General features: G+C 47.1%; 1 protein-coding gene across 3 annotated transcripts in view; it reads right to left on the bottom strand.

The window, feature by feature from the left end:
• TC2N (tandem C2 domains, nuclear) overlaps window positions 1–5469 on the bottom strand; it is a 50737-nt gene extending 45268 nt beyond the window's left edge. The window contains exon 1 of one of the 3 annotated variants that reach the window (XM_019552418.1): window positions 5449–5469. The gene's annotated coding sequence lies outside the window, so the exon portion shown is untranslated. Of the gene's footprint in view, window positions 1–4954; window positions 5145–5448 lie in introns of those variants that run through there. The other 2 variants (XM_019552419.1, XM_019552417.1) reach the window with 2 other exon arrangements.
• Between the last annotated feature and the right edge of the window lie 3793 nt (window positions 5470–9262).

The following is a 9262-nucleotide window of genomic DNA, read 5'->3' on the forward strand; positions in this document are numbered from 1 at the left end:
CACACACACACACACACACACACACACACACACACACACACACACACACACACACACACACACACACACACACACACAAACTGCCCATAAAGAATGACCGTGGGGGGGGAGGAGAGGAGCGGGGAGGAGTGGGCAGGGACAGAGCCCCATGCTCCCGCTCCCCTGTCCGGCCCCTCTTCCCTTCTGCTGCTTGGGGTCCAGGCCCACTCCCCCTATCCCAGCAGCAAGGGGAGAGCAGGAGTGGGTGTGGGCCTGATAATGGAGAGGACTTGGCCCAAGGGTGGGGAGAAGCTTGGCTGCCACAGCAGGGTGGGGAGCAGCAGGCCCAGGCTGACCCAACAGCGGGGGGGGGGGGGGGCGTGAGACAGGAGGAGCAGGCTCAGGGCCAACATGGGGGAGGCTGGGGGACAAGTGGGCCAAGGCCCAAGGGGAGAGGAGGCCTGTTCCTCCCTTCCCCCCCACCCCTGCTGCATTGGGCCGGGCCGGGCCGGGCCGGGCCTGCTGCTCCTTCCCACTGCCCAGGCTGGCTTCTCCCCCCGCTTGGGCCTGCTCCTCCTCCCCCTTCCCCCACCACATCAGGCCCAGGCCCAGGCCCAGGCCCAGGCCCAATCGTCCCTTTCCCCCACCACTGCCACCCATATCCCGCATTACCGCCACACCAGCCCACATCTGCCCTGCAGGCATTGACAACAAAAGAGGGGAGGTGGGGGCTGAGGCCCATGCTGGTGGTCTCTCCCCTCCCCCGCCATGGCATCCCAACCACATTCCCCACCACATGCTGTGGCCTCTGCCATCACCTTCAAGAAGCAAGAGTGGGAGCAGGCCAGCTCCAGTGGCCTTGCCCCCCTCCACTCCATTGTTGCCACCTGCAGGGAGCAGAGCAAGGGGGGCAAGACCTGCACTGCTGGCCTACCCTCCTTCCCCCATTCCATCCACTCCATTGCTGCTGCCCCCAGGGAGCAGGAATGGGGGGGGGGGCTGCTGGCCTTGCCCCCCACTTCTGTCCCCTGTGTCCCCACCATCATGGGGCCGCTCCACTGCCTCCTGTCCAAATGCTTCTTCACACGCTTATTGGCTGTTTGTCCTTTTGTGGGGGAGCAAATCTCAGATTGGGTTCTGTCATTTTTAAACAAGTTTGTGCGTGCCGAATTTCTGTTCTGTTATGGATATAGACTGGTTTCCAATCACTTATACTGGTAAAGGTGTAATATCTGTACCTGGCCTTAGAGATACAATAATTTCCAGTAAATATAGTAGCGATACTGTAAAATTAGTGTCCAAAGAAAGAGAATAAAGATTTGGGATTTGTTAATGATCAGGCAAGATTCATGAATAAAGAAGTTAATATACATTTCATCCAGTCAAGTAAAAGACACACAGTTTAAGCCAAAGTGCGTCTTTCAACAAAAAGCTAGATCCACCAGAGAAGTTATTGAGGACTGCAATACCTGATATTGTTTGGGTACCAAACTGAAGCCACAGTCTGCCTATACAGTGCATGGGGTACGATAAGCACTTGAGAAGATCTACAAAAGCCATCCTGCTGAGCAGACTTTCCAAACTAGCTTAACAGAACTTAACTAGCCAGACAGAGTGAACATGAGTCTCTAGCCTGGTGGTCTAGGAGAGGGTGACCAAGATACAATCAGCAGAGCCATGTCACCTGGCCCAGGAGGCTCCCAAACACATGCTGTCACATGTCATCTGGCCCATGGGCTGGACCTAGAACCTGGAGCCCCATCATCTTGTTTGCACAGTCAGAAATTTGGTGGTGGGAGCAGCAGCAGCTGTCATGGCCTGGGAATTACAGCACCAATACTGTCATCACCAAATCCAGGTCTGAGAGCAAAATGAGGCAATCCCCAACTAAGGCTCTGATCCTGTCCAGAACTGGATGACACCACTGGTTTAAGATAAAGGTTCAACCTTTTAGAGTGGCAGACCAGGTGCTCCTGTACAGGGAAGGGAAGGGAGAGATGGGGGAGGGACATGGCTGCCTGTCAGAAAGCAAGCAGGGAGCAATCTCACTTCTGGCTATAGAGGAAATCTGCAGCACAGCAGAGCCTGGAAGGGAACACACTGAGCTGAACTGCTTGCTGTAGATCCCCCATGCCATGGTCCAAATCCAGTCACTCCGGAGGCTGGGCCTAGTCCACAGGCTGTAGGGTGAGCACCAGTTTTATGACATACACCTGTCCGAGCTTAGATGAGTATTCATATAACCTACTGAAACAGTCACTGAAGCAGTGATTTGAACGCAAGTCTCCCTAGTCCCAGGCAAGTGCCCTAACTACTAAGTTATCATCACCATTTATTCTTTCATTATCTCAGTGAATACTTAACAATTCCAGGCAAAGTTGAATAACTTCAGCAGAAAGAACTGAGAGAGGCCTCAACCCCCCAACAGCCATTGTAAATGTTACATTTTCACTTGGTAAGTTACATTAATTAATAAATAAAGTTCAAATAAAACAGCCTGCAGTGTGGTGGTTTGGGCACTCTGCTGAGAGGTGGAAATGAAGTTCCGATCCCCAGGAAGAGAAGAGAATTTGACTTCTCTCACCCTCATCATGGATTAGTAATTGAACATTGAATTCTTGGGTGCCAGGGAGAGAGAAACCCACCCACTTTCTCCTCTGGATGTTTTTAGTGCATAGCTGATGTAACAGGTGTCTTTTAAAAACACTTATGCGATTGGTCCCTGCAGGCAAAATAAACCGAGGAACACCTTGTTTGTGTGTCCTTATGGGGCTGTACCTGGCTAGCTGCTCAGCCCTGAAAAGATCGGGCAGTTCTGGGCATGCTCAGAAACAAGCCTTTCAGGCTCTATCAAGCATTCCTATTAAAAACTTGGCCACCTTGAGTGATTCAAAGCACCTCTAGGCTAGGGACAGAAGTTGCACATAAACCAGTACAAGTGATCAGAAACTGGTTCAAATCTGTAACACAGCAAAAGTTCAGTACATACCAGTACATACAAACTGCTTTCAAAATAGCTAAACCTGGATGGATACAATATGAGACTGAACTGATTTAGTTTAAATCAGTTTATTAAACTTTTATCCCAAATCCCCTTCAAATTCAAGTTAACTCACAGTCCCCCCAGCATCCCAGGATGCTTTGCACCTCCCCTGTAACCCCCCCCCCACAGGCTGGGCAGGCTAGCCTTGGCCCAAGCTGTCTGCTCTACCACCCCCTGGCTTCAGGCCTGGTCCTCACCATGCACATGGCTGCATTTCTGGAATCAAAAGAGAATGTCTAACTTGCTTATCAGTTCAATCGACACAGCTTAAACTAACCTGTGAAGATTGATCTGATTCAGCCTCGGGATTTTTGGCTCTCTGTACCTAGCCCTAGGGGTAGTTTGTCAGCTAAATGAGCACTGGACTTGGGTGTCAACAGGGTCATTTATGTGCCCAATCCTCTCTCAGGTCTCGCCCAAAGCCTTTAGATCTAGAGCTAGTTTCCCTCTCACATTATTCAAACTACATGAACTTCTGAATTAATGGAATGCATTGCTTTCAGTATGGAAACCTGGCCAAGCCTTAACGTTACAAAACCAGTTTAATTTCAGCCAATCTTTGTTCCTGCAACAGTCCTTAATGAACTGTTGTTAGAGCACTTTGAACACACCCCATGACCCAGCTGTACAGAACATACTAGCAAAAGGACTGTCTGGAATTAGAACAGGACAGTTTGAAACCACTTCTTTTCACAAGCGCTACTTTGAATTTAAACACACCTGTACTCATAAACAAAGCATGTATATCTTATAGCATTTAAAAATAAGATTATTACCACAACTTAGACTCTTCTATAAATTATAAACTTTCATTTCTACCCAGGAGAACTTTTACAATCTTTTCTCCAATGTCTGAAGAAGTGTGTTTGTGCCTGGAAGCTTGCCATAAACGACAAATTTTGCAAAAATCTAGTTGGCCTAATAAAAGATATCACCTCGACCATGAGTCCTGATGATTTAAATAAGTCATTTTCTTATGCCAGTTACTGCTAATACTGGAAGGATGCCTTTTTCTTGAGCATACTCTCTATTTCTGCTTGAGATTTGGCTAAACCCCTCTACAATTTCTGTGGAGAGTTTCTCCACAAGTGATTTAATTAATTGCAGTAGTCCTCTGAGCTTAAGGATGAGCAGTTCCCACTTATATTGAACGCAGGTTTGCAGTTTATGCATTAGTGGCCAGGTTACTGTTTCAGTGCGAGACAGTTGACACAGTTTAGACAAGTTATGATTATGGTTGAATGCAGTGATCGTTTCTTCCATTCCTGAACATTTGCACCTGGAAATGTCCAAAGAAAGCCCAAATCTTCCAAGCTATGTTTAGATGACTATGCCCGACTGATTTTCAACAGAACAGAACAGCAGTTGCAAATGCTCAGCCCTATCTATGACCAGGAACTAGGTTATCACTCATTTTTTACCCCTGATCTTTTCTCTGGGGGTTCATTCCCACACTAGCCTCCCTTTGGACCAAGCACAAAAGTTAAAAAAAAAAAATCCACTGAAACTGCAGTCCCAGTCCTGCGAGCACGTTGGTCTTAACGTTACCCACAAGCAATCCTGTTTTATATACTGGACTAAAGTCACCCGCATGTGCAGATGCGTAGGTGCATGAGATGTACATGGGGCACACACCAACTCAACTGGTTTATACCAGCCACCACTCCCCAGAAGAAAAAAAACAGGTTAAGGCTAAGTTAGATTGGCTTAGGCAAGAAAACCTGACCAGGGCCGACCGCTTCTCCTGGACTCTGCCCCAGGCCTCTGGGGCCGCGCTGGCTGCCCCGGTGGCGGCGTGTGGGAGCGGGCGCCGGCTCCGACAGCTGGGTGCGGTGCGCGGGGCTCCTGCCGCCCCTGTTCCCAAGCAGGCGGGTCCCTGCGGCCGGGAAGAGGCATCTCAGCCTGCGGCCCCCGGACACCGCCGTTACCCACCTCAGGCAGGTGCAGCTCCACGCGAGGCTCCCGCGGGGCTGCCAGAGCCCGGCCGCCCCGACGCCCACGGATCCTTGAGGCGCCCCGACGACTGCACCTGCCTGGCAGCGGCGTCGCGTCGGGTCGGGTCGGGACCTCCACAGCCGCGCTCCCCGCGGGGCGCCTCGGGCGGGCAGGAGCGCGGCTCCGCACCTGCGGGAGCAGGACACCGGCGCTTTCGCCCGCCCCGGCGGGGCTGGGGTCCCTCCTGCCCCAGCCAAGCCTGGCGGCCGACGGAGAGGGAGCGGGGTCGAGTGGCAGCACAGAGCAGCGGGGCTGGAGGGACCCCCCGAGGTCACAGCCAGTCCAGGCCGCGTTTCCTCACCCCCCCTCCACTGATGTTGCAACCCCATTTGGGGTCGCGCCCCACAGTTTGGGACCCGCTGGTGTAAACTCTGGGGAAGCGTGCCCTGGCTGGGGATTCCCCAGGTGGGGCAGGGAAGGCTGAGGATGACCTGGTTCCTTATTCCCACTTCCTGCTCTGAGTTTCTGAATTCCCCCTCATGGGCACTTCTGTACTCCGTCAGGAGGTGACGGCTTTGTCCCAGTCTGGAGCGTGGACCTACCTCTCCGCTTCCCCCTTCCAGTTGCCAGGAAATACTAGAGCCAGAGATGCTAGCGTATCTGTGGGAGGCTGCGCTTGTGCATGTCTGGCTGGAAGTGGAAGTGCAAAAGAGCGAGACCATTCTCCTAAGGTTTCCAGTGGATTTTTGCATATATGTGACCAAGGAAGACTGCCAGGGATGGTGGACCATCTTCCTATGCCTCATCTGGTCACGTCTCCCAGCAAGTTTCACTGGGGGGGTATCCACTGGCTCCTTGGACTCATTTGAGGGCCAGTGGGTGCTGGCTGTTCCTCCTCCCTTGGAGCTCAAGTTCTTAACCACTGACTGGCTCTCATCCCTGTTTTCACTTCTGTTGTCCCCTGGAATCTGCTGATGCTCCTTAGTGACCCCCTCTAATAATAAGGGGGAGGGTAACTCTTTCTTTGTGGGCTCAAATAGTGCAATTTTGCAGGCTCTAGAAGTTTGGAAAGCTCTAATTTTGGAGAGCAGATTGGGACTACACCCAAACTCCAGCCTTTTGGAGAGGGGTGTCCTACAGTCCTAACAATACTGTAGTGTTTATACAATACTTTCTCATTTAAAATTCAACATTGCTAGAGGGCTATTGGCAACAAGAATGTCACATCTCTTACTATGCTGCATGGGCATTTACAGCAAAGATAGAACTCAGCCCTTTCTACCCCAGAAGAACAGGGTCTTAACACTGTACTAAAGGTAAACCTCTGCAACTGGTACAGAGACAGTAGCACACAGCTGAACAGTTCTGGCCTTGGGGTTGCCCCAGATACTATACAGTCATTTTATAGAAATAAAAGTTCATTTGTTAAAGTTTTAAAACATGAGGGTTTTTCAAATTTATTTTAAATAAATCTGTCAAAGCATGTCTTTCAATTCATTCATTTGCTTGAAGCATTTACTTTTACTCTTCATAACAATGTATTACTGTTGATTTAGCGATTATTTACTGTCAATATTTATGGATATTTATGGGTTATGTTTATACTTGGTCTTCTGAGGATCCTGAATTATTTCCATTCTTGCCTAAGTAGATTTCTAGCCTCCAGTTCAAACAGTACGGCAATAGCTGGCTTTCAGAAATATATGACCAAATAAAGAAAGGACATGGCAAAATGGTTTCTAGGAATATATTTTCCTTTCCTTCAACATGTATAAAAGGCTGTCTTGCCTCTGGGAAGAAATCTAGAGGCAACTATGTATAATGTTCCTTCCACTCTGTTTTGGGTTGTTTTAGGAGTGCTTTTTTTGAATGATTTTGTTGAAATAACTTAAGCTGATGTCTACCTACACATTGTGAAGAATGCAGTTTACTTGTGAGCTGCCAAATTTCACAGAGAAGCCATGAATGCTAACTGTGATTTGCCAGCTGAACTAACAGGTAAATGAAATAACGTACATCCTTGGAAAAACAAGCAAATCTCTTTTCACCTGTTAGACTCCCAATAACTGAAGCACAAAAACACACCACTTTTCTCCACTGATGTCCTCTTTCTCTCTCTTGAGTTGCAAATATAGTCTTTCTTCATGTGTCTGAACTCTTCCTAGGGTAAAAACAACTTGTGTTCTACCCCTGTTTTGAAGCTGTTTGCGCTACTGAAGTACAGCTTCTTGGTGTTTCTCAGAAAGAAGACAGGACAGCTGAAGAGTGGAGCAGACTGGAGGAAATTGGCTACTGCATGTGCAAGAGTGCAAGTCTGCCCCCATCAGGTGTCAAAAAAAGTGGCTAGTCCTGAAGAATTAAAACCACTTGGGCAAATACTTCAAGAAGTTACACTTGGAAATTTATTTCTGTTTCTAAATACATTCATCTGACTGTGACCTCCATCTTTTCTTTTTGCAAGTACTCATTTTTTGAAAATGAGTGAGGAAATAGAAATGTTCACAGAAACTGATTTTCAAATCTAGACTTCTGAGCATTTGCATCAGAAACCTGTTTCTAAGAGCTTTGTTCATGACGTGCTCCACATGTCAAATCATAACAGCTCAGAATTCAAATTTAGGAATCTCAAACAATTCCTAAGATGAATCATGTTAGCAAAGAGCAGTGAAAGAAAATCATGCAAACAACATATCTGTGGAAAACTTGGTAGTTCGTGGATAATTTCTGAATATAAAACAGGGCTAGAGTCAATATAGTTTTGTTCACTGGAAATAGCTTGTCCAGTTCTGATTAAAATCCCTCAGAATTAACTAATACCTGAAAGACTAATGTCTCTGAGATATTTCAGTTGCAGTGAATAATTAACTTAAGATAATCAGTATTAAAATCATTATACCCTGTTAGGTCTTGCAGAGCTAATGATGAGCCACCAGGCTGGCCTCTCTGTCTTGCCCACTTCTTTTTTTGTTTAGTATGAAGTCCAAACACAATAGACTTCTCATGGCCCAAGTCTGTGCTCATCCATTAAACAAAACCTTCTCATTTGGAAGCTTTTGAGAGAGGAAAAGAGGTACCTCCATCAGGCAAGGTATACTTAAGCAGAACACAAAAGGTGTTTTCAGTCAAAGCCAGTAAGGGTGTATTAACTTATACCATCCTTACAGGCTTCCTTCCTTCCTTATATGACTTTAACTACAATCAAAGTTTTTGCAACAAGATTCTGTTATTCCTTGAGTTCTCATTGGAAACCCCAAACTGTTCTTTCATCCTCCCTGTCCTGATGAAAAATAATCTCAGTTGGAACCAGCATTTTCCACTCACTCCCACTGCTATCTTTGCAGTTTAACAGAGATCTTCCCTACATTCTTCCGGATACTGGGCGTGGTCTGTACAGTTCATTATATAGAGTTGCTGTAATTCAGCTAGTGGCTATTACATTTATGTTTCCTCTTTCTAAATGTATATTTAACCTCGTACTTTGCTTTTAACTGAAACTTCTATTTACCATTTGTAACTGTCTATTTACCATTTGTAACTGCAGCTAGTTATCCAGTACTGCAATGCTTTTGAAACAGGTATCTGATGGGCAATACATAGCATCTACCCAAGTATTGCTAGGGTGTTCAGAATGCTAAATAATTAAGTAGTTATAGTTACAACCTTTTCCCTGGTAACTTCTTGTCTTTACCTCTTCAAGATTCAGCAGCTCAGGTGTACTTTGTTCTTGGCAGAGGGGCGGTAGTTCGTTTGTTTTCTCATGTTGCTGTAACTTTTTGCCTTCAGTTATCTCATGAAACAACATGAGTAATCAAATATGCTGTGAAAATAATCCAGTCACAGCTCAGTCATCTTGCTGCTGGTATATTATCTCACAGCAGAGGGCACTTAAAGAAACCCTTATCTCTGTCCGTCCGAAGTTTACTCCAGGCTCTGTCCCAAGGAACTCCATCTTTGAAGAAGTTGGGCTTTCTTTGGCGGCTTGCATGGATATTTACTAGGGACTAGATGTGACTGATGCACAACAGTGATGTGATGTCAGTGATTATCCTTTGTAACAGGGTGGTTACAGTGTGCAAGTTGGAGTTCTCATGTCTGTTTCAGCTCCAGGGAATAACATACCTGTGGTTCGGTCTGGGTAGCTCTTTATTTGAGAAGGAGGCGTGCAGTCTCTTGGCAATGAGAAGCTGTAAAAAAAAGGATATTTTTTGCCACTGCTTCCACCTGGGCATCCAGGATAAGTGATGAATACAGCAAGATCACGATAAGTCATACACCTTGATGAGTGGATGGTAGGTTGATGGAAGG

The sequence above is a fragment of the Crocodylus porosus genome, unplaced genomic scaffold (genome assembly GCF_001723895.1).
Source record: "Crocodylus porosus isolate Cpor-Errol unplaced genomic scaffold, CroPor_comp1, whole genome shotgun sequence".
NCBI classification, from domain to species: domain Eukaryota; kingdom Metazoa; phylum Chordata; order Crocodylia; family Crocodylidae; genus Crocodylus; species Crocodylus porosus.